Source organism: Astatotilapia calliptera, chromosome 6 (assembly GCF_900246225.1).
Source record: "Astatotilapia calliptera chromosome 6, fAstCal1.2, whole genome shotgun sequence".
NCBI classification, from domain to species: domain Eukaryota; kingdom Metazoa; phylum Chordata; class Actinopteri; order Cichliformes; family Cichlidae; genus Astatotilapia; species Astatotilapia calliptera.
In genome coordinates this window covers 4,481,236-4,505,650 of record NC_039307.1, presented here as the reverse complement: position 1 = coordinate 4,505,650, position 24,415 = coordinate 4,481,236, and the positions used below count along the sequence as shown (strand labels likewise).

Sequence of the window (24,415 nt, the reverse complement as noted above, 5' to 3'; positions counted from 1 at the left end):
ATGAGGCTTTGTTTTTCAGAGGAGCCACAGTATCCAGAGTCGTATGCAGCGAAGATGTAAAAGTAGAAGTTCTCAGGAAGCAAGAAGCAAGGCATTAGTGAGGAAATAAAGATGACCGATGGCACAGAGAGACTGATTTTTTATTCATACCAAAATCTTATTAATTTCCCCCAAATTATATGATCATGATGTTTAATTCCTTGTATGGACCTGCAACTGTGTGTCTGTGTTTGGGGGGGAGTGAGTCCTGAATATGCTGCTGTGTATAAAAGGAGTAAGAGTAATCGATTATATGTCAGGCATCTTGAAAATACAACACAAAAGTCAGCTTTTATTGACTCGTCCAGAATAAAACATTGTAAATGGAGGGATTTGCTATATGATGATATGAAAGGTACTAGCAGAAATGATTTTACTGGCTGAAAAAAATTGGGGTTGTGCTTTTTTTTTTTTTTGAATAAAAAATCTATATACTTATAATTTGAAACATAACAAAATGGACTGTACAATTTTGGAGTTTTGGCTTGAAACTGTTACCCAGTTTTGCTCGTCTACAGGGCTTTGTGATGGTCACAAGATGGAAAACTATGAATATATTCATTAACACAGTTATTCAGTCAGCCAATTAGAGAAGCTCACCTGCAGCTCATTACATGCAAAACTATCCCAGAGGGATCCACAGGTACCTAAAACTCATAATACAGAAATGGGTATGTCTAATATCTGGCAGCTTGTATTTGTTGCCCATCTGCCTTCCGTGTGGTATCTCTTGATAGGTACACTATCTTTGTTACTGACAGAAATTATGGACAAGTTGCACTACACTGGAAATATCATTTAATCCTGCCATTGAAAGTAGGATTGCATGGAAAAAGTGCCAGTAATAAAGTAAATTAAAGGCTTCTGCTAGAAAAGGTGGTAACCCTGTCCACTTAGCAGCTCAGAGGGAGTGAGGATGGAGCAGTTTAATGTCGATGTGTTTAATGTGTGACCACATCACAATTAACATTCATATACAGTAAAAATGATCTAAGCCACCCTAGTCCATAATCAGTAGGCATAAGTAGATGGATATCCTCTAAACAGGTTAAGTTGTAAAACATTTGATTACTAAAGCAGGCTAAAAATGGCTCAGCTGTGACAGACCAGTTTTCAGTGAACTGGAATATTTTTGTCTATAAAGCTACAATTTAAAATAAGAGAGAAAAAGAATCTCTTCTATTTGATGTTGTGCTATTCTCCCAGGACAGACTCAAGGGTGCTATGTTAATTTAACAGAGCTCCACCTACAGAGGTAATTTTCCAGGAAGCAATATGACCACCAACAGAACTAATAATACCTCTACATAATTACCAGCCATGACATAATGTGTCCATGTCTAATAGCTAATATATCCGGTAGTATATTAACACCACTTCCAGTGGGGGCCGTCACTCACTGATGCAGACACAGCGTGGGCTCATCTTCTTTCCTCCAACTGAGACCCTGGTTCAGCCTCGTGTAATGACCAGATTGCCATTACCACTCCATTACGATGCCCTTTTATTACCCATTCAGCACCTTGACCAGCACGGTAGTCACCTGTAACGCGATGACAGTTCTCCATGTCCTTCTCCATCTGGCTCTCGCTTTTGTCTCTGTGTTGCTCTCCTTCCAGTTAACTTGCTGATGCTGATTGACTCTGTAATGCACTGGAAATATCCTGGGTGGCCATTGGGAGCAAATTGCTTTGTGTAGTGTTGCTATAGGGCCCAAACTAACTGGACTCGAGTTGCAAGCTAGGCCTCTGCAGTGAGGGGGAAAAATAATGACACAGGCTGCTAATGGGCCTCGTTGTTAGGTTCCAGTTTTTGCTGCTGCAGCACAGAGCTGTGGTAGGATGCTATAATGTGAGCAGTAATATATGATGAATCCCCCTGGCAGAAAACTGCCCTTTAAGTAAAATCACTTCTCCACCATCAGGATACTTTCCCGGGAAGTGAATGGGGTCCGTATTGATCAGAGGAACATTACTTTGGTTGAAAATTCTTGTTGTGACATAGCTAAGTTATGGTTAGTATGGTTTCTATACGGGTTTAGTTTGAAGTTGTTCTGTTATTTTCTTCCCATGCCTTCTGTATTACTCTCTCTGTCATAAGGTTTACTGATGCCTTTCATGAGAGCCTTTGTCTTCTTGTGGTTGCTTCCTGTTTTACTTTAAGGCAGGGGTCCCTAACTCCAGGCCTCGAGGGCCGGTGTCCTGCAGTTTTTAGATGTGTCTGTGATTCAGCTGATTCAAATGGCTAAATTACCTCCTCAACATGTCTTGCAGTTCTTCAGAGACCTGGTAACTAATCATTTGATCCAGGTGTGTTGACCCAGGGTGAGATCTAAAACCTGCAGGACACCGGCCCTCGAGGCCTGGAGTTGGGGACCCCTGCTTTAAGGGTTTTCTCACTTGTTTTGGTTTTACTTCCTAATTTTGTTCCTCTCTGTTTGCTCCACAATCATTTATTTTAGCTTTTAACATTGTGTGTGTGTGTGTGTGTGTGTGTGTGTGTGTGTGTGTGTGTGTGTGTGTGTGTGTGTGTGTGTGTGTGTGTGTGTGTGTGTGTGTAGACTTGACTTTCACTTTGTCAGATCATCTGTTTTCCCTCCCATGAGTCTCTTCTACCTCATCTCTTAATTGCCCCTTGGGGATAAATAAAGTCTGTCTGATTCTGATTCTGGAAATAGAGTCCAGTTCCTTGTACGTGTTGTCACAAACCTGGGTATGTTGACCCAGCATTTTGAGTTTTAGTTTATTTTGATGTTTAATTTCTTTTCTAAGGTTTTCTGAGTTCATTTCTACCAGGACTAGGTCTTCAACCCCTGTGTTAAGTCTCCCTTGCCCTTCATGTGTTTCATGTCTGCGTGTCTTGTGTTGTCAAGTTCTTGTTGTCATGTCTGCGTCTCATTATGTTTCCTGTTTTATTTTGGAGAGGTCTTGTGTTCCTATGTTCAATGTGTTTAATTTTACTCTCCCCCTGTGATGTTGTTATGTTCATTCATGTGTTTCCACTTCTCCTGCTCACCTCATGTGTGCATTTAGTCTGTCAAACATTAAAGGTTTTTTCATGTTTTAATCTTAGTTCACCCAGTTTAGGTTATTGTTTAGTTTCATCTTTGCCTTTTGTTTTGTACATTTTTTGTCAGCCTTAATAAATGGCTTGTTTTTGTCACGCTCAAGTTTTGTTTTGTCTCTTTGCGTGTTGCTCATGGGTCTGCCTCCTCACTCCACACAGTCAGCTTTGCAGCCAGACTGTGACATGTGTACACAGATTTGGTCAGTAAAGCTGATTCTGGTTCTGATACCAGTTTACCAGTTTGTGTTTTTCACTTTTCTTTCCATTGTTTGTTGGACTTTAGTTTATCAGCTTTTCAATAACATTCACTTTTACTTCAGTTTCAGATGTTTTTGTCTTTGTTGGTCCACCTTCAGTCCAAATCTTGACTAAATGTAAAAAAAAAAAGAAAAAAAGAAAACCCAAATCACTCCAAATGTATCTGCAATTATAAGTTTATTGTAAGACAATGGTGGCAAAATATTATTGAGGAGCAGATTCACTCTAGAAATTAAAAACAATCATCCATCTCCATGTTTCCTGTCTTCCTGTTTACGTGCCCGTCTAATAAAGGTAAAATAGAGAAGCTTTTAAAAAAGTGATGACCGTTGTGGATGATTCATAAATCAAACTGTTCACACAGCTGGGCGTCTCAGTATGAGCACTCTACAACTTAATTAAAAACAACCATGTGATACATTTACTCAACAGTTGACTTTTTCTGAAGACACCAGAGCGCTTCTGTTTGCATATGTTAATATCATTATATTATCATCATCTACTAGCTTACAGTCCAGGGATGCACCAATTAAGAATTTCAGGGCTGATACTGTTTACAGTTTGTTTCAATGATGTTAACTCGTTTCTTTCTTTTGTTCTCCACACTTGGTGCCAAAGAAGAACCTTTCATTATGAATAATTAAATAACATTCACTACATTGCCAAAAGTATTCAGTCACACATCCAAATTAGAGGTCTGCATTCCCGCGGCTGTCCCGCGGGAGCCGCGGGACCCGACCAGATTTCTTGCGGCGCGGGAATAAATTTCCAAATAAAATGCGGTAGCGGTCGGTAACTCTGGTGTAATTTGAACGGGAGCGGGCGGTCTGAAAATATAGCGTGCCCGACATTTTTTCGGAACAGCATATCTGTGATTTCCTCATTCTAATTGAGCACTGGTACAGCCAGTGCTCACGCCTGTTACACGCACTGAGCGCATGGATCAGTGCTTTTTGCAGTAGGCCACAATGCTGTATTCGTTTTTATTTATTTTATTTTTGCAACACGTTTTCCATGTTAAAAGATAAATGTTGCATGTTGACAGATAAATGCATCTTGTTTAAGAAAAATAAATACAATCATTGCACAACCTGCAGTTTTATCTGTTATCTCTATTTTTTGGTGGTACCCCATTTAAATGTGAGATTTTGGAAACCAGATCTAAATTTAGCGGGAACGGTCGGGTCGGGTAGAAAATTATTCTAAGCGGGCAGCGGGTGAACAAAGACTGAATATACAGCGGGAGCGGTCGGGTGCGGTACAAAACCTTGCGGGAGCGGGCGGGAGCGGGACTAAAAAAACATTCCCGCGCAGACCTCTAATCCAAATCACTGACTCGTGAAAAAAAATTATGAAAGTGAATTGCAGATGCGAGAACCACAAACTAACACCAGCCACTGTAATATGTTCAAAAAGGTGAATCTCAACCGTCAATGTTAGGTTGATAAATCGATTAATGCCGATATATATAAAATCTACACATAATAAAGTGCTAATATTTTCTGCATGTCACATTTTACTACTAATATTTATAAAGCCGGAGCTGTAGGAGAAACCAACATGTGACCAAAATCTCTACTCCTCTGCAGCGCAAAAGAGCAATGTTATGCAGTCTTCCAGCATAATGAATACCTCTCACATCCCACTTAGTATGAGTGCTTTTAAGTTTGAGGTTAATTTTCAGTTAAACTTCTAGGAGTGATTCTGAAATGCTTAATAGGCAAAAGCTCAAGTGTTTTTTTAGCAGTCTGAGGTGACACTGAATGCTAAATGACTTTCATTTTAATGTGACCATCAGTTACGCTGACTTAAACGGCTTTTAAGATTGTTCTTTTTTGGTCTTTAATACTGTTGACTCAGTGAAATGGAGTTTGTATTACGTGTCATTGGTTAAATGGTTTGCTCTTTGTCTTTCTTTCTCTTGTGCCAGGTTGCAAATGATGCAGAGAAGGATGTCAGAGATAAAAGCCAGCAAGTACAGAAGACACCTTAGAAGTCCATCAGTGTGTGTGTGTGTGAGTGTGTGTGTGTGTGTGGTAATTTTTAAAAGCAAAGCTGTTTTACTCTCTGCCAAAAAGACACTGTCAGATTAACTGTATCTTTTTATGTACTTGCCCCATATTTTAATTGGATATGGGTCAGCGTGGCTCTTTTTATGCACTGTTCTCATTACATTTTTGGGTCACTCCGTTTTTTACTCTGGGAACCTTGTAAATAAATCATAAATGTCCTTGATCTGCCGCAGAGTGCTTGTCAGCTGTTAATATGTGTATAATATTCATGTTGAATTATGTGGTGAGCTACAACGGCTGCATGTGGTAACCGCACACAAACATCACTTTGGCCATATCCTGTACGTGTTGTCGCTGAGTGTCTCTCTTTAAATGAGTTGGACTTGGCAACCTGCACCGCTGTGCCAGCCTGGTCCCAGCGAGGCAAGCGGAAAAGGGCAGGGGGGGGAAGGGGGCTGACTCTGCAGGGATGTGGCCAGGAATAGAAGTGGTCAGATGGGGCAGTATTGATCAGCAGGAGGGGTCGGAGGATCAGCTGATGAAAACCGCAGACTGGACAGAGTGAAGTATGTATCTTATAACACTGGACAAATACTATACTGTAGATACACAGTGAACAGACTGCGATATCATATCCTTGATGACTGATTGCAAACTAATAATGTTTGCTCTCATTGATATTGCTTAAAAATTGCTGCAGTGATTGCTGATGAGATCAGGGATCTCAGGGAATTCGAAAGCCTCATCTATAAAAAAAATACATTGAAATTGCATTCTGGTCGTGAACAGAGAAACTAGGAGGTCTGAAAGGTGTTTTGCTACTAAGAGGTTTCTGTACATGTAAACACCCAACCTGCTGCTTATCCAGGTTTGAGTTTCAGCCATCTCTTCCAAATTAACCGGGGCTTTCCCAAACCAACTGAGAGACACAATCTCTCCAGCAAGTCCTGGGTCTGCTCTAGGGCCACGTTGTACTAGGACATGCCTAAAACACTCTCCCTCCGGAGCCTCTGGTGTCTCACAGGCTAACCAACCCTTTATATGACTCATTATTCAACTCAAAGTCCCTAATGAATACAACTGAAGCTGTGCTGGAGGAAGCAATTGAACATCTTGTGAACTGGAGTGTCTGACAGAAGTTCCCAGCACACCCTAACTAAATGCTTGGGTACAGGGGATCTAGTTGATAGCTCAGCTGCTCAACCAGCAATTAAACCCATCAGGTAGATGTCTGCTTAGGAAGTAGATTAATATTCTGTTAAACATCTATAGAAATTTCAACCAAAGTTCAGCCTGAACTTTACAAAAATGATGGTTTGAGGCACCTGAGCATTACCTTTCACACATAAATTCCTACTTGTGCCTCTCACCTGGTCATATTTTAATGTGGGACTACAGTCTTCCATAAATTGTGTGAAGGTAAGGCTTTAGCGGTATAAATGCTACTGGATGTTTTCTTCTTTTGGATTCTGTCTTCAGTAAACTGTTGGTACTGGAGCATTCAGCTTCACTGGTCAGGGAGGAGCTGACACTCAGAGAGACAATCTGACAGTTTCTTCTGCAGTTCTTTGTTTGCTTCACAGTTTTCCCATCTGCAATCACTCCATCTTCTCCTCCGTCTCCCCTCTCGGTCGCTGTGTTTCAGAGGCACTGAGCAGGCGGGCATCTTTGCTTTTTCGTTATTTAGCGCCCGAGGACTCTGACAGAGGACAGTGATCCTGCAGTCCTGTTCTGACAGCTCTGCTATTGTTCTCTCTGCAGCATTTCTGTCTTCTCCATTTTCCCTGTTGTTTTTAAAGAAACAAGTTGTTTGACTGAACATAAACTATGACCTTTTTGGCTTGTTTTTATTTTAATCTTTGTATAGTTCTCATATTGGCCTCTTCTCCAGAGTTACATATCTTGCTGCATATGAGTTTCTGACTCCACTTAGTTTTTAAGTTCAGTCTTAACCATTATTTGATATCCCGTACGTCACCAACATGATGTCACACACTGCTTTTTAACTACAGATTTTGCTTGCCTTCATGCAGGAAGCCTTAAAGACATAAAGCACTTGGGTGACCTTTAATTTCCTGCTTTTAAATTAAGATTAAACTAAAGTTATTGAACTTGGCCCTAAAAATCTTAGAAATGTGGTATCTAGCTAGATGCTTACTCTGAATGGCATTACTCTGGATTCGAGTAACGCTGGGAGGAATCTGTATTTTTGGTTCCTGGGGTATTTTAAAGTAGAATGTTACGCCACAATCGGCCTAGTCTGCTGGGAGCTTCCTGTTGAAAGGGAGTTTTTCCTTTCCACTGTTGCCAAGGGGGTGTCTGATCGTTGGGGTGTTCTCTGGTTTTCTTATTGTAGGACATTTACCTTACAACATAAAGCACCTTGATGCAACTGTTGTTTTCATTTAGTGCTGCATAAATAAAATTGTATGGCATTTTTTGAAGCAACATTTTATCAAATGTCAAAGAAAAAATAGACTTTATTCATATGGTTCTATGGTTACAATGTACATATATGCAGTGGCTTGCAAAAGTATTCGGCCCCCTTGAACTTTTCCACATTTTGTCACATTACAGCCACAAACATGAATCAATTTTATTGGAATTCCACGTGAAAGACCAACACAAAGTGGTGCACACGTGAGAAGTGGAACGAAAATCATACATGATTCCAAACATTTTTTACAAATAAATAACTGCAAAGTGGGGTCTGTGTAATTATTCAGGCCCCTGAGTCAATACTTTGTAGAACCACCTCTTTTAGGGTCTGTCTCTACCAGCTTTGCACATCTACAGACTGAAATCTTTGCCCATTCTTCTTTGCAAAACAGCTCCAGCTCAGTCAGATTAGATGGACAGCGTTTGTGAACAGCAGTTTTCAGATCTTGCCACAGCGATCTCAAGTGGCCATTAGAGGAACTGGAGGTTTTAGCACATCCACACTGGTTTAATTTTTCAACCACTGAGGTCAGGAGAAAATACAGACGATAAAGCAATGGACCGTAATCATCAGTGGAGAGAGGAGTTCCTCTCTTTTTCAAGCCTACACAGCAAAAGGAGGAACTGTCTTTAAAAGCCTGGAACAAGAATAAAAGGAAGTGCTAAAGAGTCAAACTGTTGAAGGCACGACCAGGATAAATGAGTGCAGGCTTTGCTGCAGCATTTCAGCAGAACTGCAGCAAAGCCAAACAAAAATGAGATGGAGGTGAAGGCTGTGGTTTTCTGAAAGAGAAAAGTTCAGCTCTCCTTTGTGTGGAGTCATCAGAGATAGAAAGTGAGTGTCTGCGGTGAAGTCTGCAGCAGGCTGACAAATTTCTTTACAGCTGTGAAGAAAATCAAATCCACCAGAATGTGAAATACAGAAGGTATGTTGTATTTAATGACATTTCTTTTTCACAGATATTTATTTCAGTGACTAAATGGTTTTTTTAGCATTTCCTAGAACAATCTCTAATAAAATACCGTACATGCAGCTAGTTATAACAACAAATCAACAGAGAGAGGTAACATCCTTCAAAAAGTCTTATATAACAGTGCCGCAGATGCAGAATGGCCTTTTGTTGTCAAGATGGAGGCCGTGTCTGACTGTTTGTGTCTTTATTTAAACTTTAAAACTGCCAGAAGGACTGAAACTTGTCTTTGTTTCTACCTTTTGTTTTTGTAACGAGCTTTTAATAAATGCCTCTGTCATGTGTTTCATTTTTCATAGAAATAGCCTTGTTTGTGAAATCATTAGAAAGATTTCTAAATAATTCTCTCTCAATGAAACAAATCATGGATTCACACACTGGCAATTTTGGAAATATTGTGATTCAAATTCAAATTCAAATTTTATTTGTCACACACACACACAACCATACACAGTATGACATGCTTGTAGCTGTACAATGCCCGACCATTAAATGACAGAAGAAAAGTTTTACAATATTTACAATTTACTACAAAAATTTACAAATTAACTTAGGAATTTACAGTAAAGAATGTGATAACAAAGTATTGGGATAGCACGGGAAAAATTGTGCACATGGAAGTAATTTGAAAGGCACCAAATGAAGATGTAAACATATTTTGGAAATTTCTGGTGAAATTACAGGCTGCGTGTTTATCTTCTTTAAATTAGGTGACTGGTTTATAAAGGATTTTGCTAAAATTCAGTCTAATACATGTAATCTGGTTATTCTTGTTGATCAGGCTGCTCTTCACAAATGAATCACTTGTAGGTCAATCAGTGCTCGTATGACAAAAGGCTGCTGGGTGCCACCAGTGGGTGAGATTTTCTAGTTTTTCATTTCATGTTCATGTTGGTGACGAAACATGTGGTTGGTGTGCACCTCTTTGCCTCAAGCCTCCTGCTTTAATCTAGCCACTATTGGCCAATTTGAACACCAGCACAAGTGTATCAACAGACATTTTATACATCTGATCATCAGCGACTGAAATCCGAGTCTCACACAGTCACCTCTGTGTAGTACAAGGCTTAACATCCAGACCTTTTATCATGTGTAGATGAATAAGACTCCCTTGTTTTTCTTTGTTTCACTGAGAGGTATTCCTTGATATGCTGGTGTCTGTGTAAGCATCACACTGTCACTGATACTTTGTGCAGAATCACAGAAATGGGAAACAACAATTTTTGTGATCCAAAACAATATTTAATTCCTTCAGATGAACGACTTCCAGCAGAAAGAAGAGATGAATTGCTTCCAGTCACTTTTATCCCGAAGGTTTCACCCAGCTGATTTCTCACTACTCGGTTTAACCATCAAACAGTGTTTCATGTGGTCCCCAGCTCTTCAAGAGCTGGAAGTCTACAGCCATTAAATATTAACTGTCTGTGTCTCCCTCCTGGAGCAGCTACTGTATACCTGCACCTTGTGGTGCTTTTCAGCTGGATGGAGATAAAAGAGGTCAAGACAGAAATCATATACAGAGCTGCACAAAAGACGGACATAAAGAACACACCCCCTGCGCCTTCCTGGTTGAGGGAAACACCGTGTGTTCAAGCAGATGAGAATCTGTCTGCATTAGAGTGAAGTGCAGGAATTCTTTACTGGAAACTAAAGAGCTCTATCTACATTTGTCCAGCTCTGTGTCCTCTCTGTGCCGGCCTCTCACCTCTGCAGAACCTCTGTTAACCTCTTTAAGTGTAATGTGAGGGTTCAATCTGTGCGTCAAAGAAAAATATCCTCAAAGTTGTCAAGGACAATCCAAAATCAGAAATCAATGTGCTGAAATTATGTCTAATTTCCAGAAGAGGAGAGAGATCCTTTCTTAACTGTCATGGCCCTGGATATCCCAGTGGATTCTCCTGTTTTCTCTCCCCCGTTTGAGTGAGCCCACGATCAACACCACACACACTCAACTGATCCTGAGTCTATTCACCTGTTGCTCATCACCCACCTGCAACAGATGAACAATCACAGCCCTTTTTAAGGCACAAATGGACAGCCATTCATCACTGGAACGTTGACCTGCATCGTCAGTGAAACCCTGGCTCCTCTCTAGTTGACGTCTCGTGCTTTTCCCTGCAGCTTCCCTCAGTGACTGTTCGTTTTCCTTGCGTGCAGGTGGTTGTCCCGTTCGTTGTGTCCCTGGAGTGTGGTGAGAGAGAGAGTTTCCCCCTCCAACCGTGAGCGTGTACGTGGATGTTGAGGATTGGATGTTTGGACTCGCTATAACCTGGATCTTCCCCCAGATTAACCCTGTTCATCTGTGTGCCCTGTGGTTACCTCTTGTCTGTAAATAAACATTCTAAACGTCTCCAGCGAGCACCGCCTCTGAGTCTGCGTACCTCCATCTGATGTGACATTAACAGATATAAATCCCAACACTAGCTTGGATATCAAAATACTAAAATGCATCACTTGTCACAACATATCATGAGTCTTTTGAGCATTTTCTAATCCAACGCCGCATCAACACATTAACATTTTTCCAGCTACCTCCAATTACATGAATGTTTATATCTACTACAGGATATAAACATATGTAAGGGAAGCAGTATCCTTGTAATGAATCTGCACCAAGTGGCAACCAGTGAGGTTGAACAATGAAGCCAACTCCTAAATACCAGAGCCTCCAGTTTCTCTAATGGTCACTGTGGTATCATCCACTGGTTTGTTAAGTCCTATCTGACTTCCAGGACTAAAAAAAATATCAGAAAATTACAAAAACTACCACAAAAAGTGTCCTCAGCTTCAGTCACTGAAGAGAGGCCTACTGGCAGCAGAGCAGCTGGTTTTGCAAAGGAAAATAAAATTGCAATGTTAGAAAAATGTCAAGAGGTTAAACACACAATACAGGCTGAGCGTAACAAATCAGCAGTAACAGGAAAACAGGGTACAGTAGTTCAGTTTTAAAAGCACTGCATGAATGTTTGTGAACAGGAAAAGAACTTTATTTATAAAGTTTAGCCTGTTTGAAACCAGAAAGGTCAACAACAGAGTATAACACTCATTTAGAGTCGGGGGAATCTGATTTAGATCTGCAAAGACAGTTGTAGTTTTTATGCCGTCAGTTGCACTTACTGGTGGTGTTTAACACTCTGAGAGCAAGTAAATAATAAATATAAAAATATAGTTCAAACAGACACTTGGTCTACATGAAAATTTGAGATAAGACCCAGAAGTATAAAGACTTAACACACCATTAGACCTTAAATCCTCCTATAGTCCGTCCACTCGAGGTCCGAGGGATCTTCAAGGAATGGTGGTGATATTTTCAAGAAAACTGATGAGTACGCTGTGATGTACCCCAGTAAACATCCGGGAAACTAAGGTTAACCCAGAACTTACACGGTTAAGCCCAAATCTGGTTTTTCTAAAAAGTTTTATTACAGTTTAATACAGAAGTTAAATGTATTGCTGTATCAAATATTTTAAATGAGGATGTGAGAAGGTTTCAGCTTTAGTGAGTGATTTTGTCTGTTTGTCTGTAAACTGTAACCAGCCTGAAGGTTTCTGTGTCAGTGTGATTCACCACTACAGTACATGGAGCCACTTTGCTTGCATTAGCTGGTAACTTAGTACTCAACCTTTTCATCTAAAAATGGTCACTATCGGCTCCAAAAAACCCCAAAACAAACCAACAAAAACAAGATGCTGATATCCCGAATGCCTTTTAAGATGATCATGTTGCAAATCCTGCACAACTTAACACTATTAATGAATGTAAAATTTTTTATTAATCCTTTATTTATCCAGGTAAAAAATCTCATTTCCAAGAGATACCTGGCATCATGGCAACAAAAGTCACATACCACATAGGTATATAACATTTAAAACAAGCACATTTCTGACATATTGTATTTTCCACTCTCTGTTTTTTTACTTTGTTTTCAGCCCCATCAACCCAGAAGAGAAACTTCCGACTCCTTCTGCTTTACTCCCTCTATCTTTGATGCTTATTGGGGCGACTGTGGTGCAGGAGGTTGGGAAGTGCATCTGTAACCGGAAGGTCGCCGGTTCGATCCCCTGGCTCTCTGTCCTGGTCATTGTGTCCTTGGGCAAGGCACTTCACCTACCGCCTACTGGTGATGGCCAGAGGGGCCGATGGCGCGATATGGCAGCCTCGCTTCTGTCAGTCTGCCCCAGGGCAGCCGTGGCTACAACTGTAGCTGCCTCCACCAGTGTGTGAATGTGAGAGTGAATGAATAATGGAATTGTAAAGCGCTTCGAGGGTCTCGAAAAAGCGCTATATAAATGCAATCCATTATTATTGTGTTGTGTTTACACTGTGTGTTTGTTCATAGCTGCCTGGTTTGGCTGTAGAGGTTTCAGTTGTGAAAGTGGATCTGAAAAGTAAATTTGTGAACTGTAGAGCTCTTCTCTGCTTTGTCTACCAGCAGAAAAAGAACACGCTTAACCACCCATGTCTCAGCACCACTCAGTCTCTTCATTATGTGAGCATGGTCAATACTAGGATTCTGGATATTGACTCACCTAAATTTTAAAGCAGTACTCATTAGCGCTATTGATGACAAATTGGATTTTCCTGCTATGACATGGCAAAATGTTTATAAGCTGTATAACAGATGCTTCTTGGGCAGAAGCAGAGAGCAGGGCAGGATTTTACTGACATATTACAGTTTGATTCAAATGATTTTTGTCCAGGTTTAATATTTAAAAACCTCCCTTCAGTTATATCATTCCTCCCTTACTTGATGCATTACTTTTTAATACGATAACGCTTGACTCATTTCTCCAAATTGTAACACTCAGCTATCAAAAACCTTTTCGCTGCCAAGGCCAGTAGAAGACAAACTTTGTTGTGTAACAGCTGTATTGGAAACGGAGAGAAAACAAGTCCTGTTTGCAAGAGTGACAAAGTCTGCATAATGAGACTGTAGGTGAGTTATGGTGGCCTAAATTACAAGAGTGTCAACCAGTGGACCACATTTCACATTGTGTATTTAGGAGGTTTGTGTTTTCCATTTATTTGTTTGTTTTCACTCACTTTTCAGTTTATGTACTAACATACTGCTGGGTTACGAGTACAGACAAAAAAATCCCATTGTTAGGAAAAAGATGAATGGTTTAGGTTCAAATAAATAATGTTTTTATACATGGAGGCTTATTTGCTTGTTTTTCTGTGTGAAGGTCAGTCTGAGACAATTAAGTGGAATCGCAAGAGATTTCCAGACATTCCTTTGGGATTTGGGTACAACACAAGACCAGAAGAAGGATTTTTAATGAGTCTTTGAGCTACCTGCATGTAGCTAACAGGAGAAACAGACACAGGATTCAAGCTGTCTTTGGGTCAGCAGTGAAGTCATTGATGAGGGAGACTTGGAAAAGCTAGCTGGCCTTATGTTCAGCTGCCTCTAGTCATATGAAGATGCACAGCATCAAAAACATTTCATTTAGATTGCTACATAAGCAGAAACTTATGTTCATTTTTATGATTCTATCCTCTTTGATTTTAATCTAAATTCAATCCATGTGTTACTAATAAATGTTTCTAAATGTGTGATGCTGCTTGGGAGCATTCATTCATTACAGTATGTTGCTGTGAAGAAGATGCTGACAGTTGTTTGGGGTAAAGTTGCAGCACAACATTAATATTAGACTCTGGGCCTTTGACTGAAGACATGTTTTTTAGGGTTGTTTCTCAGGACCTCTTCCTGTGATGGCCTTAGACCATCAGATTCCCTCAAACAGTTTTCATCTAAAAGCAGATGTTCTTTGCAAATATGTATGTTTGCTTATGTCACTCAAGACTGGGGATAAAACTGAGTTATGGAGACTCCATGATTGATTTTCATCATTATAAGTAGATTTAACATGACTTTATTAAATAATGTGCTTTGTGCTACCATAGGATGAACTAAAATCATAAAGAAGCTAGCATCAAATTACTGTAAGGCCATTGTGGTTTTATATTATAGAGCATAGTGCTTTTGGTTGTGCATAAAGTATTACCAGAAGTGGGTTTACTTAAATTATGTGATGCACTTGGGTCCCGAAATAGTTGATTGCATTTTGGTGTCCAAACTCAGATCAACCAAACCTGTGTTTAATGAAATTAAAGGATATAAAACATTTTTATTTTTTATTTTTTTCATTTCAGCAAATCCCATAAAAAAGCTTCCAACATCAGCTGCTCTGCTGCCAGTGGACCTGTCTATGGTGACATGCAGATGCACCCTGCTGTTCATGTAAGCTGCTCATCACTAGACTGATAAACCCTGAGTTAACTTATACACTTAATAAAAACCTTGCCGATGTTAGGGTAAATGAAGTCAGCCAAAGAAAAAATATGCTGGATATGGTGAACTTGCTTTGTAGTACAGGCCTCTGTTCAGTGACCTTAAACTGGTGACACTGACCAGCTAGTGTTCCACAGTGGCAATGGTTGTTTTGTTTTGCCCACCACCATGCTGATGTTTAAAGTAAAATGTGACAGTTTTTGGATGAAAAGGGTTTATTAATCAGTTACCGGTAGCTAGCATGCTACTACAAACTACATCCATAAACTATATTAGTGCAATGAACAAACAAATACTGTATACGTGCTAAATAAAGTGAAATTACAGACTAATAAAGTGCTAGAATTTCACTCACCATACAGGTGCACAGACTTCTGGGATAGTCTGTATACAAATAGTAAGGTATATTATTAAACTGCATAGTATTAACAGTATGGATTTTCAATACCAGAACAAACATTCACCCCATTCTCACTCCTGACTAGTAACAGAGTAATATTTGGTCAGGACCTGTTGCACATTGAAAAAGCATTAGCCAAACCCTGCGTTAAATCTGGCATTTTTCACCATGCAGTGAGGTCTGACAGACTTTAACACACGCCCTTCATCTTCTAAACTGGAAAGCAGGAGGTTTTCTTCTTTCTTCATCAGAATATTACCCTAAAGGATACAGGCTTAACATTAAAATATGACAAGGTGAGGTTCCAGGTAATGTGTTAGGCTGGGATGAGTTGAGAGTGACAAAGTGTTTGTTATACTGCAGGAGATTTTTTATTCCACCTTCGTGTCAACTCAAAGAAGTGGTTCTCAAACTGTGGGCACAAAGCCACTGCAGGTCAAGCAAAGAGTATGAAGTGAAACTAACGTGCTACTTTTTTCTAACTGAGCACTCTAATCCACATAATCTGTTCACACTGCATTCAAACTATCCTGCACACACTTGCACAGATGCATTTTGGGTTTCAGTATCTTTCCCAAGCACACTGATGTGCAGACTCACAGGATCTGAGGACTGACCTACCAAACAATAAATAATTACACCCAAAGAGTTTGAGAACCAGCTGTTCCAAGACATCACCTTTATCCTACGGTGACACGTTTCTATTCCGGTTGGTTCTTACAGTAGTAGGCGGTGTAGTAAATAGTACACCTATGGACAATTAGGATCATACAGCACTGCCCACCATCATCATCATTAAAACTTCAAATGAGGGAATATCTTTTTGAGAAATGGTTTTCAGAGTGGAGAGGATTGTGGAAAATCAATGCTAAAGAACAATTAATCATCATACTATCATTTAATACCCTCAGTGAGCACTTAGCAGCCCACTTTGGGCCGACATAAATGTCCTCATTTGAGGGTGTGCACAAGGCTGTGTGCAGGTGTCCTCTGGAATTAGTTGTGACTACATGGACACTTCTCCCACCACACTACAAAGGCACCAGTGGGGCATGGTTTCTCTAAGTGGGCTAGAAAGCTTTCTTAACATTTCTCTAAAAGACTCCAATGCACAATGCAAGGATGGGTTTACAGTTTAATGAACTGTGACAACTCAAAAATATAATGCAAGGTAAATGGGGAATTGGGCAGGAGTGTAGAGAATCCACTGGTCCAACACAGTTTCCTTATTGTGAAGTCAGTTATGAGTTCAGAAGACAGAATACAGGGAACCAAGGGAGAGTTTGCTGATATCTGCGAGTCCTTATATCGAGGCAATTTTAGTTGTTCTAACACTGATCTATTGAAAAACTTAAGCAGCTAAAATGCACAGGAGGAAGTGCTGCTAAACAGGCTACTCATAATAATTGCAGGCTTCATAGAAGCAACATTTAGTTACACTTCTAGGGAGGTGCAGATCAGGTGACGGTGTAGGCTACATCATAGGCTTTCAGAAGTTGTACAGCTTAGATTTAACAGAGAAAGATAAAACCTCCGGCATGCTCTATCACACCTGAGAGCAAGAGAACGAAAGAGAAAGACAGCACGCCATCAGTCTACCATAAAATGCCCCCTGGCTCATATGTCTGTGACCTTAGTAAACACATCTCTGATGAGTTTATAATTTCAGCTACAACTTTCACGTCTTACTGGATGATTAATTATGGCCCCATAAAGCAGGCAGGACATGATTTACCTCGTCCCCAGACTACTGCTCTGTAATATCTCTCTGTTTTTTATTAGCAGGATATATTTACTGTTATCCTGGTCGTCTTGTGGGATTCTAGACAATAAGCAGGAAATCAGACGTGATGTTCACATTCAGTTTAAGAGTGCTGCTGCTTTATCTACTCTGAGGACAGTGGAAGATATCACCATTTCTCTGAAATGTTTGGAAGATGCAGGAATAGCATTGAGTACATAACTGATGGACACAGCCCTTTTCAAAAACAATGCTGTCGCTACAGCAGCATAAAGGGAACTCAGAGAACTCTGTACATAATCCTTTAACTATTCCCCTCGCCATCACAGCACTGAACGGTCTCATGGCACCTCTCTTAGCTTAAATCAACTTATCACCCACGTCACAGCTACATTAACGTGTTCACGCAGTACAGTAGTACTGCGTGAACACGCTTATTAGAAACACATAAAACGATTGTTCCATGCTGCGTTCTCTCGTCTTTCTGAGGGGAGCTCCTTTCTTCCGGGTTGCATTTGAAGCGTCTTCTCTCTCTCAATGCTGTGTCACTGCAAACTTCGTGGCCACATGCCTTCTGTTTGGCTTTCACTCCACTGCTGAATCATCGCTTTGATTCGGTTCTTTCTGACTGTTTCCCTCCATCATCTGCCAGCTCTCAATCCCCAGCCGATGATCCAAGAAAAAGTTGCTGCATCTCTGCACTTGCTTATGTAATTCCAACTTATTTATATGTTATATTATGTAATTATTTTTTTTGCCGCAGCAGCAACACTCAGAACAATATCCGTGCCAGTGAAGCTTTATGCAAAGATGAATCACACTGAATCGAACAGTCGTCACGACTAGTGAACAACGGTGTGTTGGTTATTACCACGAGGCATTCATTACACAGTACACTCTAACTGTCTTTGTGAACTTGGTTTCACTTGCTAACATACACTGAGCAAATTACCAAACGTCATTCAGTTGTAGAAATGTTACTTTCATGTTCCATAATTCTTGGATCTTCCTATTTACACAGAACAGATGTCTCATTTAGATTTACACCTGGAGCCATACAATTCCCTCTAGAAGCTCACTTCTGCATGAATAAGTAGAAGAATAACCCTTGTGGTGTTATCAAGATTTCTTAGCTTTTGCTTCAGGGAAGAAAACAGGAGGTCTGCTTTAAAATCTAGGGAAACTGGTTTCAAAAGTTATACTCCAAAGTGTGCAAGGAGGTCATGGCTAAAAGAAGCCATTATGCACTTAAAAGTTTTCCTCTCTGTTTCATCGGAGACAAAATTACTTCAGTGACAGCAATGACTGAAAATGTAACTGCTTCTACAAACTACGGATACAAGCCAACAAAATGGGAAACAGCATGAAAATATGCAACCGTACTGTGCAGTGTACTACTTGAGTGTTTATTTATTGTTTTGCACCATTGTTTTAGTCGCATTGTGGCTTTGGGGTTTGCAGTGTGTGATCAGTTTTCTCAGTTCACAACTTTTCTCTTTCCCAGGACATCTAATACTTTGTCATAGCTGCCGGCGTCTCGCAAGTTCATGTAAGCTGTACTCTGGCATCGGTGCAAAGAAAGTCCAGTTCATCACACATGTACGCTTGTGAATACACATATTTTGACCAAAATCACAGTCTGCTCCTAAATCTAATGAAGGAGCTTCTATTACCTTAAACTAATTAAGACATGTTTGTTGTCTAAACCTAACCATAAATAAAAGAGAAAGTAAAACTAAACTAAACTGATCACCAGCTCAACTCTTCTCAACTCAAAACAAAACAAAGGTCCCAAACTGCACACAAACCCATCTCCTGGCTGACAAATTTATGACGGGACCATTATCTCCCAACAATCCCAGCAAAGTATTGCCAAAGCCAGGGGGGATGCCAGAGGACACCATTCGCCTATCTCTGCAATGCCAGCAGGACCTCACGGAGCAGCAGTATTTATTTATTTATTTTTTGCCTAAAAGGAATCAACAGTTTGATCAAATAATTAAATAAATAAAGAATTTAAAAGACATCCCAGAGTATGAATCCTAAAGGTCTCCGTGAGCCTCAAACTTGTCATTTGTCCTTTTCCAGTATTTATGGCAGTATACCTGTAAATCTTGTAACATTTCTATAAACTTCTGCCATCCTTCAAGATTAGTGTTGAGGGACCTGACAACAAAGTAGGTTGCCGTACACCACACTGGTGCACCAAGCTGTGCTTTAAACCGGCTGCTCAGCCGGCATGTTTCACCTTTGCAGTATAAAACTCGTTTTTACTGCTTGGCTGTGATGTGATATGACCCTAATATTCTTATCACAGGGTTCCCATAAAGTCTTAGAGCTGATACTTTACACCCCAAACATGGCAAAATTAGACACCCAGAGTGAACTGTCCTGTTTTACTGTGTGATGAAATCTGAGGTTAGAGATTAGTGGTATATGCCAAATGTTTGCCAGCAAGAAGTTTGTGGTTTATGTTCTGTTTTAAGCTTGTTTCTCTTTGAATGTTCACTTTCACTCACTGATAAGGTCTGTGTAAAAAAAATATACTCTGTTTGGTTTGGGGAAAAGTGTGTTTGGGCATGTTGGGACTTCATATGTTCAGATCCCAACATGCTTCATTTATTGCATGTTGAGATCTAAGCATATATATGACTTTTTGTCCCAGCACCAAAGGACACCACATGTGTATCTCTGTGCTGATCAGCTGGTTTGAGAAAACCAAAAAAAGTATTTGACACCTTTGATATAGCAACAGTGTTTATCTTAACTGTTGAAAAAAACTTTATTTGTACAAAGTCTTTGTATATTATTACAAATTCCTGATGCACGTGACCAAAAACGTAACAATAAGGAAACAAAAAATCAACACAGTAGTGATCACTACAATGATCCATGAAGGTGTGTGTGTGTGCGTGTGTCTGTGTGTGTGTGTACTGTATACCTGTTAATATGCAATTGTCAATTCACAGTTGACCTAATTACTTTGAACATCCCTTGGCTCTGTTCCCAGATAGAGGAAAGGCGAGTCGGCAGGTGTGTGAGGGAGAGAGTGCTAGTTTAATGTGTCACTTATGCTCTCTCGTTCCCAGGAGGCCACATGGAGGGGCGAGGAACCGGCCTCGCTGAATGGCAGATTTGGGCCAATTAAGCTGGAACTGGAGCATGCATACACAAATTCTCTCACACACACACGCTGCAGCTGGAGCACAGGCCTGGCCTGGCCTGACAACACCCTGTGGATACACCCTCCTGTCTGTCCATGCGCACACACAAACACATTTCCCTTCTGTTCCACATCTCACAGGCACTTAAGCAGGTACTCAGCCTGTTTTATCCACATAAACACACACAGTTATGTGCACACTTTTGTCCCTCCCTCACACACACACACACACACTGCAGTAATCTTGTCTCTTCTTTCCTCTTGCAACACACATATTTGCTGCAGTACACTTCCAACTTGTGCCCTTTATGTGTCCCCCCCCCCCACCCCCCTCTTTTCCACAGTGAAAGCTGATTGATCCAATCCTGCAGATTCCCCTCCTGTGGCAATCTGCTTGGGAATATTTAAATCAAACATTGCCTGCTCTCCCTCTCAGACCTTGACTCTGAACATGAGCTCAATGTCATACAAAGCTGCTAAAGGCTCCAGTACATGTGTAGCCGAATATCCTCCTTTTACTCAAATCCCAACAGTGAGAATGTAACACAGGCGACTTACTCTGCAAGCCATGGAAGCGCATCTGTGCGTATCTGTGTGTGTGTTAATGCGCATTCAAGGTTACTCTCACATTTATAGTTATGCAGACGGGGCAGTCAGGAAATGTGTTTGTGTGTTTTTATTTTGTTTTTGTCATGAATGCCAGCCTCTCCGCCTCACCAGAAGACACAACCGCAACAGAAGTGCTCAATCCCGTTTCAGGCTTGTTCAATTATTCATACTGCTATTGCGGTGCTCTGGCACAGAGAGTGAGAGAAAGAGAGGGAGGGATGGAAGAAGCAGCAATAGAGGAGAGGCAGAAAGACAGAGCGGAGAAAGAGGGGGGAGTTTTCTATGAAACGCAGCATTATAGATGGAATATGTATGTAGCCAGTGGCAGCATCTCCACGGTTTCACTGTCGTCAGCCCTGCCCTGCTGCGACTGCCTCTCACAAACTCAACCATCTCTGCTTCTGAATTTCTGTCTCTGTCTTTTTGTTGCTACATTTGATCTTTCTCCTTCACATCTTCTAATTTTTCCTCTTCTCTGCCGCTGCTGTTCTCTGTTTACTTTACACACCGGTCCCTGTTTGTTTGTTAATTAGTTAAGCTTAAATTTCAAAACTTACATTAACTACTGATTTTATCTACTGTTCTGATTTTATCTGTTTTGATTTTATATACTGTTTTGTTTGTTTGTTTGTTTGTTTGTCAAGTGGGATGAGAGCTCTGGGTAGCTCCCCAGCTGGGTCTAGACTGGGTCTAGAGAGTATTTTAAATTCAGGGAATTTAAAATAGAAAGTAGCTCGTCCACAGAAGGACTGGTAGCTCCCCTTACGATAAGGGTTCAGATCGCGCGAACAGGTGTGAAATGTGTGTGTTTAGTTAGTTTGTTTATTTGCTTGTTTTAATCAATTTTAAATCATGCTTTTTATTTGTTTTTGTTTCTAATGTCTCTGTAAAACACTTTGAATCACCTTGTTGTTGAATTGTGCTATACAAATAAATTTGCCTTGCCTTGCCATAGACCCAATTTACTACATGGAAATAGTTTCTGGCTTCAAAAGTGAAGCCAATGTTAAAGTGACATAAATCTCACTGCTTTGTAAGGCCAAGCACAGGGCAACTCTTCCAGACGTAAATGTAGACTGCAAATGTCTTGAGCCATTTTTCTTTTTTCATCAACAAAGTGATTCCCAAATATTTGAGGAAATTTGACAAATGGAGAACAAAATACGTGGCAGGCTTAAAATACTAACCTATAGCCGCTGTATCGAAAAGTTGCACCCTAGAGAATCATGAAAAAAGCAGCAAAGAAGTGATACAGGACTTGAGACACTGATCCATCTACTGCTCACTCAAGTCTTATCAGAAATGGTGGAAGGGTGGCTGTCAAGAAGCCGCGTCTAAGGAAAAGAAACAAGTATAAAATGATGAGGTAAGACTGAAAATCAATGAGAATAGGTTTATCTGAGTGATGAATCCAGATTTCAAAGTTTTGGTTCATACATACACAGCCACTTATTAATACGAATTAAGAAACCAAACCAAAACAAAGGAATTTCAGTCACCAACACCGAAGCACAAACTGGTTATCTGTCAGTAAATGCAGTAAAAAGGCTCAAAAAAGAACCACAATGATAAACACTATGTTGGGATAACTGGCTTTAGGACTCAGTGTGTTCAGTTTTGTTTACTTTCCTGTTATTTTCCTTATATTCATATTCTGAGGTTGTGTTTCTCATGTAGTCCTGCTCTGGGTTTTTGTTTATTTTGTCTCCCTCGAGTCCGTTCTGTATTCTTGCCTCCCTTATGTTCCTGTGTCGGGTCTAATCCCATTTCTGTGCTTTGTCTCACATCCCTTTGTGTCAGTTTAGTGGTGATTACTCAGTGTTTAGCCTCTTGCTTTGTCAAGTTTTTGTCTGTTTGTGAGTCCATGTTTCGTTACTTCCACTTGTACTTTAGCAGTATTATGTCTCCTGTGCATTTGTGTCTAGTTTTACTCCCATTGTCTCACCATTTCTGATTTGTTCCCAGCTGTGTTCCTTGTCGTCTCAGTCTCATTTCCTTTTACCCTTTTGTCTTCCCGTGTTCCCCTCGTCTTCTCCTCTAAGCTGAGGGTTGTTCCCTGCTCAGTTGTGTCTGTCTGGTCCATGTCCAGTCTCTGTAGTTCATCTCATCTCCTCAGTCGGTCATGTTTTGTTTTTTTCTCTGTCTCTTTCGCAGTGTTAGTTTCCTGTTTTACTTTGATAGTCCCTTGTCTCATGTGTGTTATATTCAGCTTAAATTCCCTTGTCTCCTCCCCTGTGATTAGTGTCAGCTGTTTTCCCACCTGTTTCCTCTTCCTTTCTTACCTGTATATACTGTCTCAGGCTGTATCGCAATTCAGGGTCTGCAGCCTTAAAGTACGCAGCCTTAACGGTCCACAAGGGCCGCGTACCTAAAGACCGCTAAGGCCAGAAGTGCGAGGCTTGTGAAATGGGATGGTCTAGCCTCCCTCGCGCTGCCCAGGTTGCCTAGCAACCGTGATACTAACAGCTGGAAACGTGTCATACAGCTTTGTTTGACAGAAATGAAGGAGAAAATCTTTTGTTCATTTGTTTGTTTCTTTCTACATGAGCTTTGATCATTCTCTGTAAGATTAAGCTCAGCTATTGAACGGCGTATATTTGAAAGTAAAGGCTTTAAAACCAAGTTAGTACAAACGTCACTAATGTCACATAACTTTGCAGACATGTGGCCAACAGTAATGTTTTAATGTTCTTCGTTATTAAACATTCGCACATAAATAAGTGACATAATATTCAGTACTTAAAGTTTACTCTTCGGGCGCCCCTCATCCGCCGTTATTTTTCGGCAAAATTATCCACACCCACCACTGCGCTATGCATTCTGGGATATGTTGGGCCACGAAGTCTACACCGCCACATCCTTAAAATTCAGGGAAATGAAAGACGCATTTGAGGGCCGCATTTCGAGCAGCCTTTGAATTGGGACAGCCTTCGGCGCGCCGCTGTGACGTAATCGGCCTTGCGTACTTTAAGGCTGCAGACCCTGAATACAGCCTCAGTTTATCTCTGCTATGTCACCCCTCATTTCCTCTTGCTGTGCACCCTGTGAGTTTCATGTTTCTGATATAATTTTCAAGTTAATAAGTTCCTACTTTCTGTCCAGCTTAAGTGCTTTTATATTCTATATTGTGGTTCTTGTGAAGCAGTGATAAAGCTACATTCAAGTTTAAGTCCTGTCTCCCATTTCCTGCATATTGGGTCCAGAATACAGAGCACACTGAATGATGTAACTATAAGCCTTACTAAAATAACTTCACGATGAGTTATGAAAAGTTAATTGGCTAATGGGACTGACTTGTTTTTAGAGTCCAGTGGCCATTAGAGGGACTGCAGGTTTTGGCACTTTCTCATTGGCTTTCTCTTTCACTTAAAAAGTCAAAAAGCAAGCAGCCAAACAATGTACTGCAGTGCATCGTCTTTGT

The 24,415-nt window shown here is 40.5% G+C and overlaps 1 protein-coding gene across 2 annotated transcripts in view; it reads left to right on the top strand.

Moving 5' to 3' along the window:
- LOC113023615 (endonuclease V) overlaps positions 1–5,598 on the top strand; it is a 70,597-nt gene extending 64,999 nt beyond the window's left edge. For both annotated transcript variants that reach the window (XM_026169805.1, XM_026169803.1), the window contains one exon: positions 5,294–5,598. The gene's annotated coding sequence lies outside the window, so the exon portion shown is untranslated. The remainder of the gene's footprint in view (positions 1–5,293) is intronic.
- Positions 5,599–24,415: the final 18,817 nt, after the last annotated feature.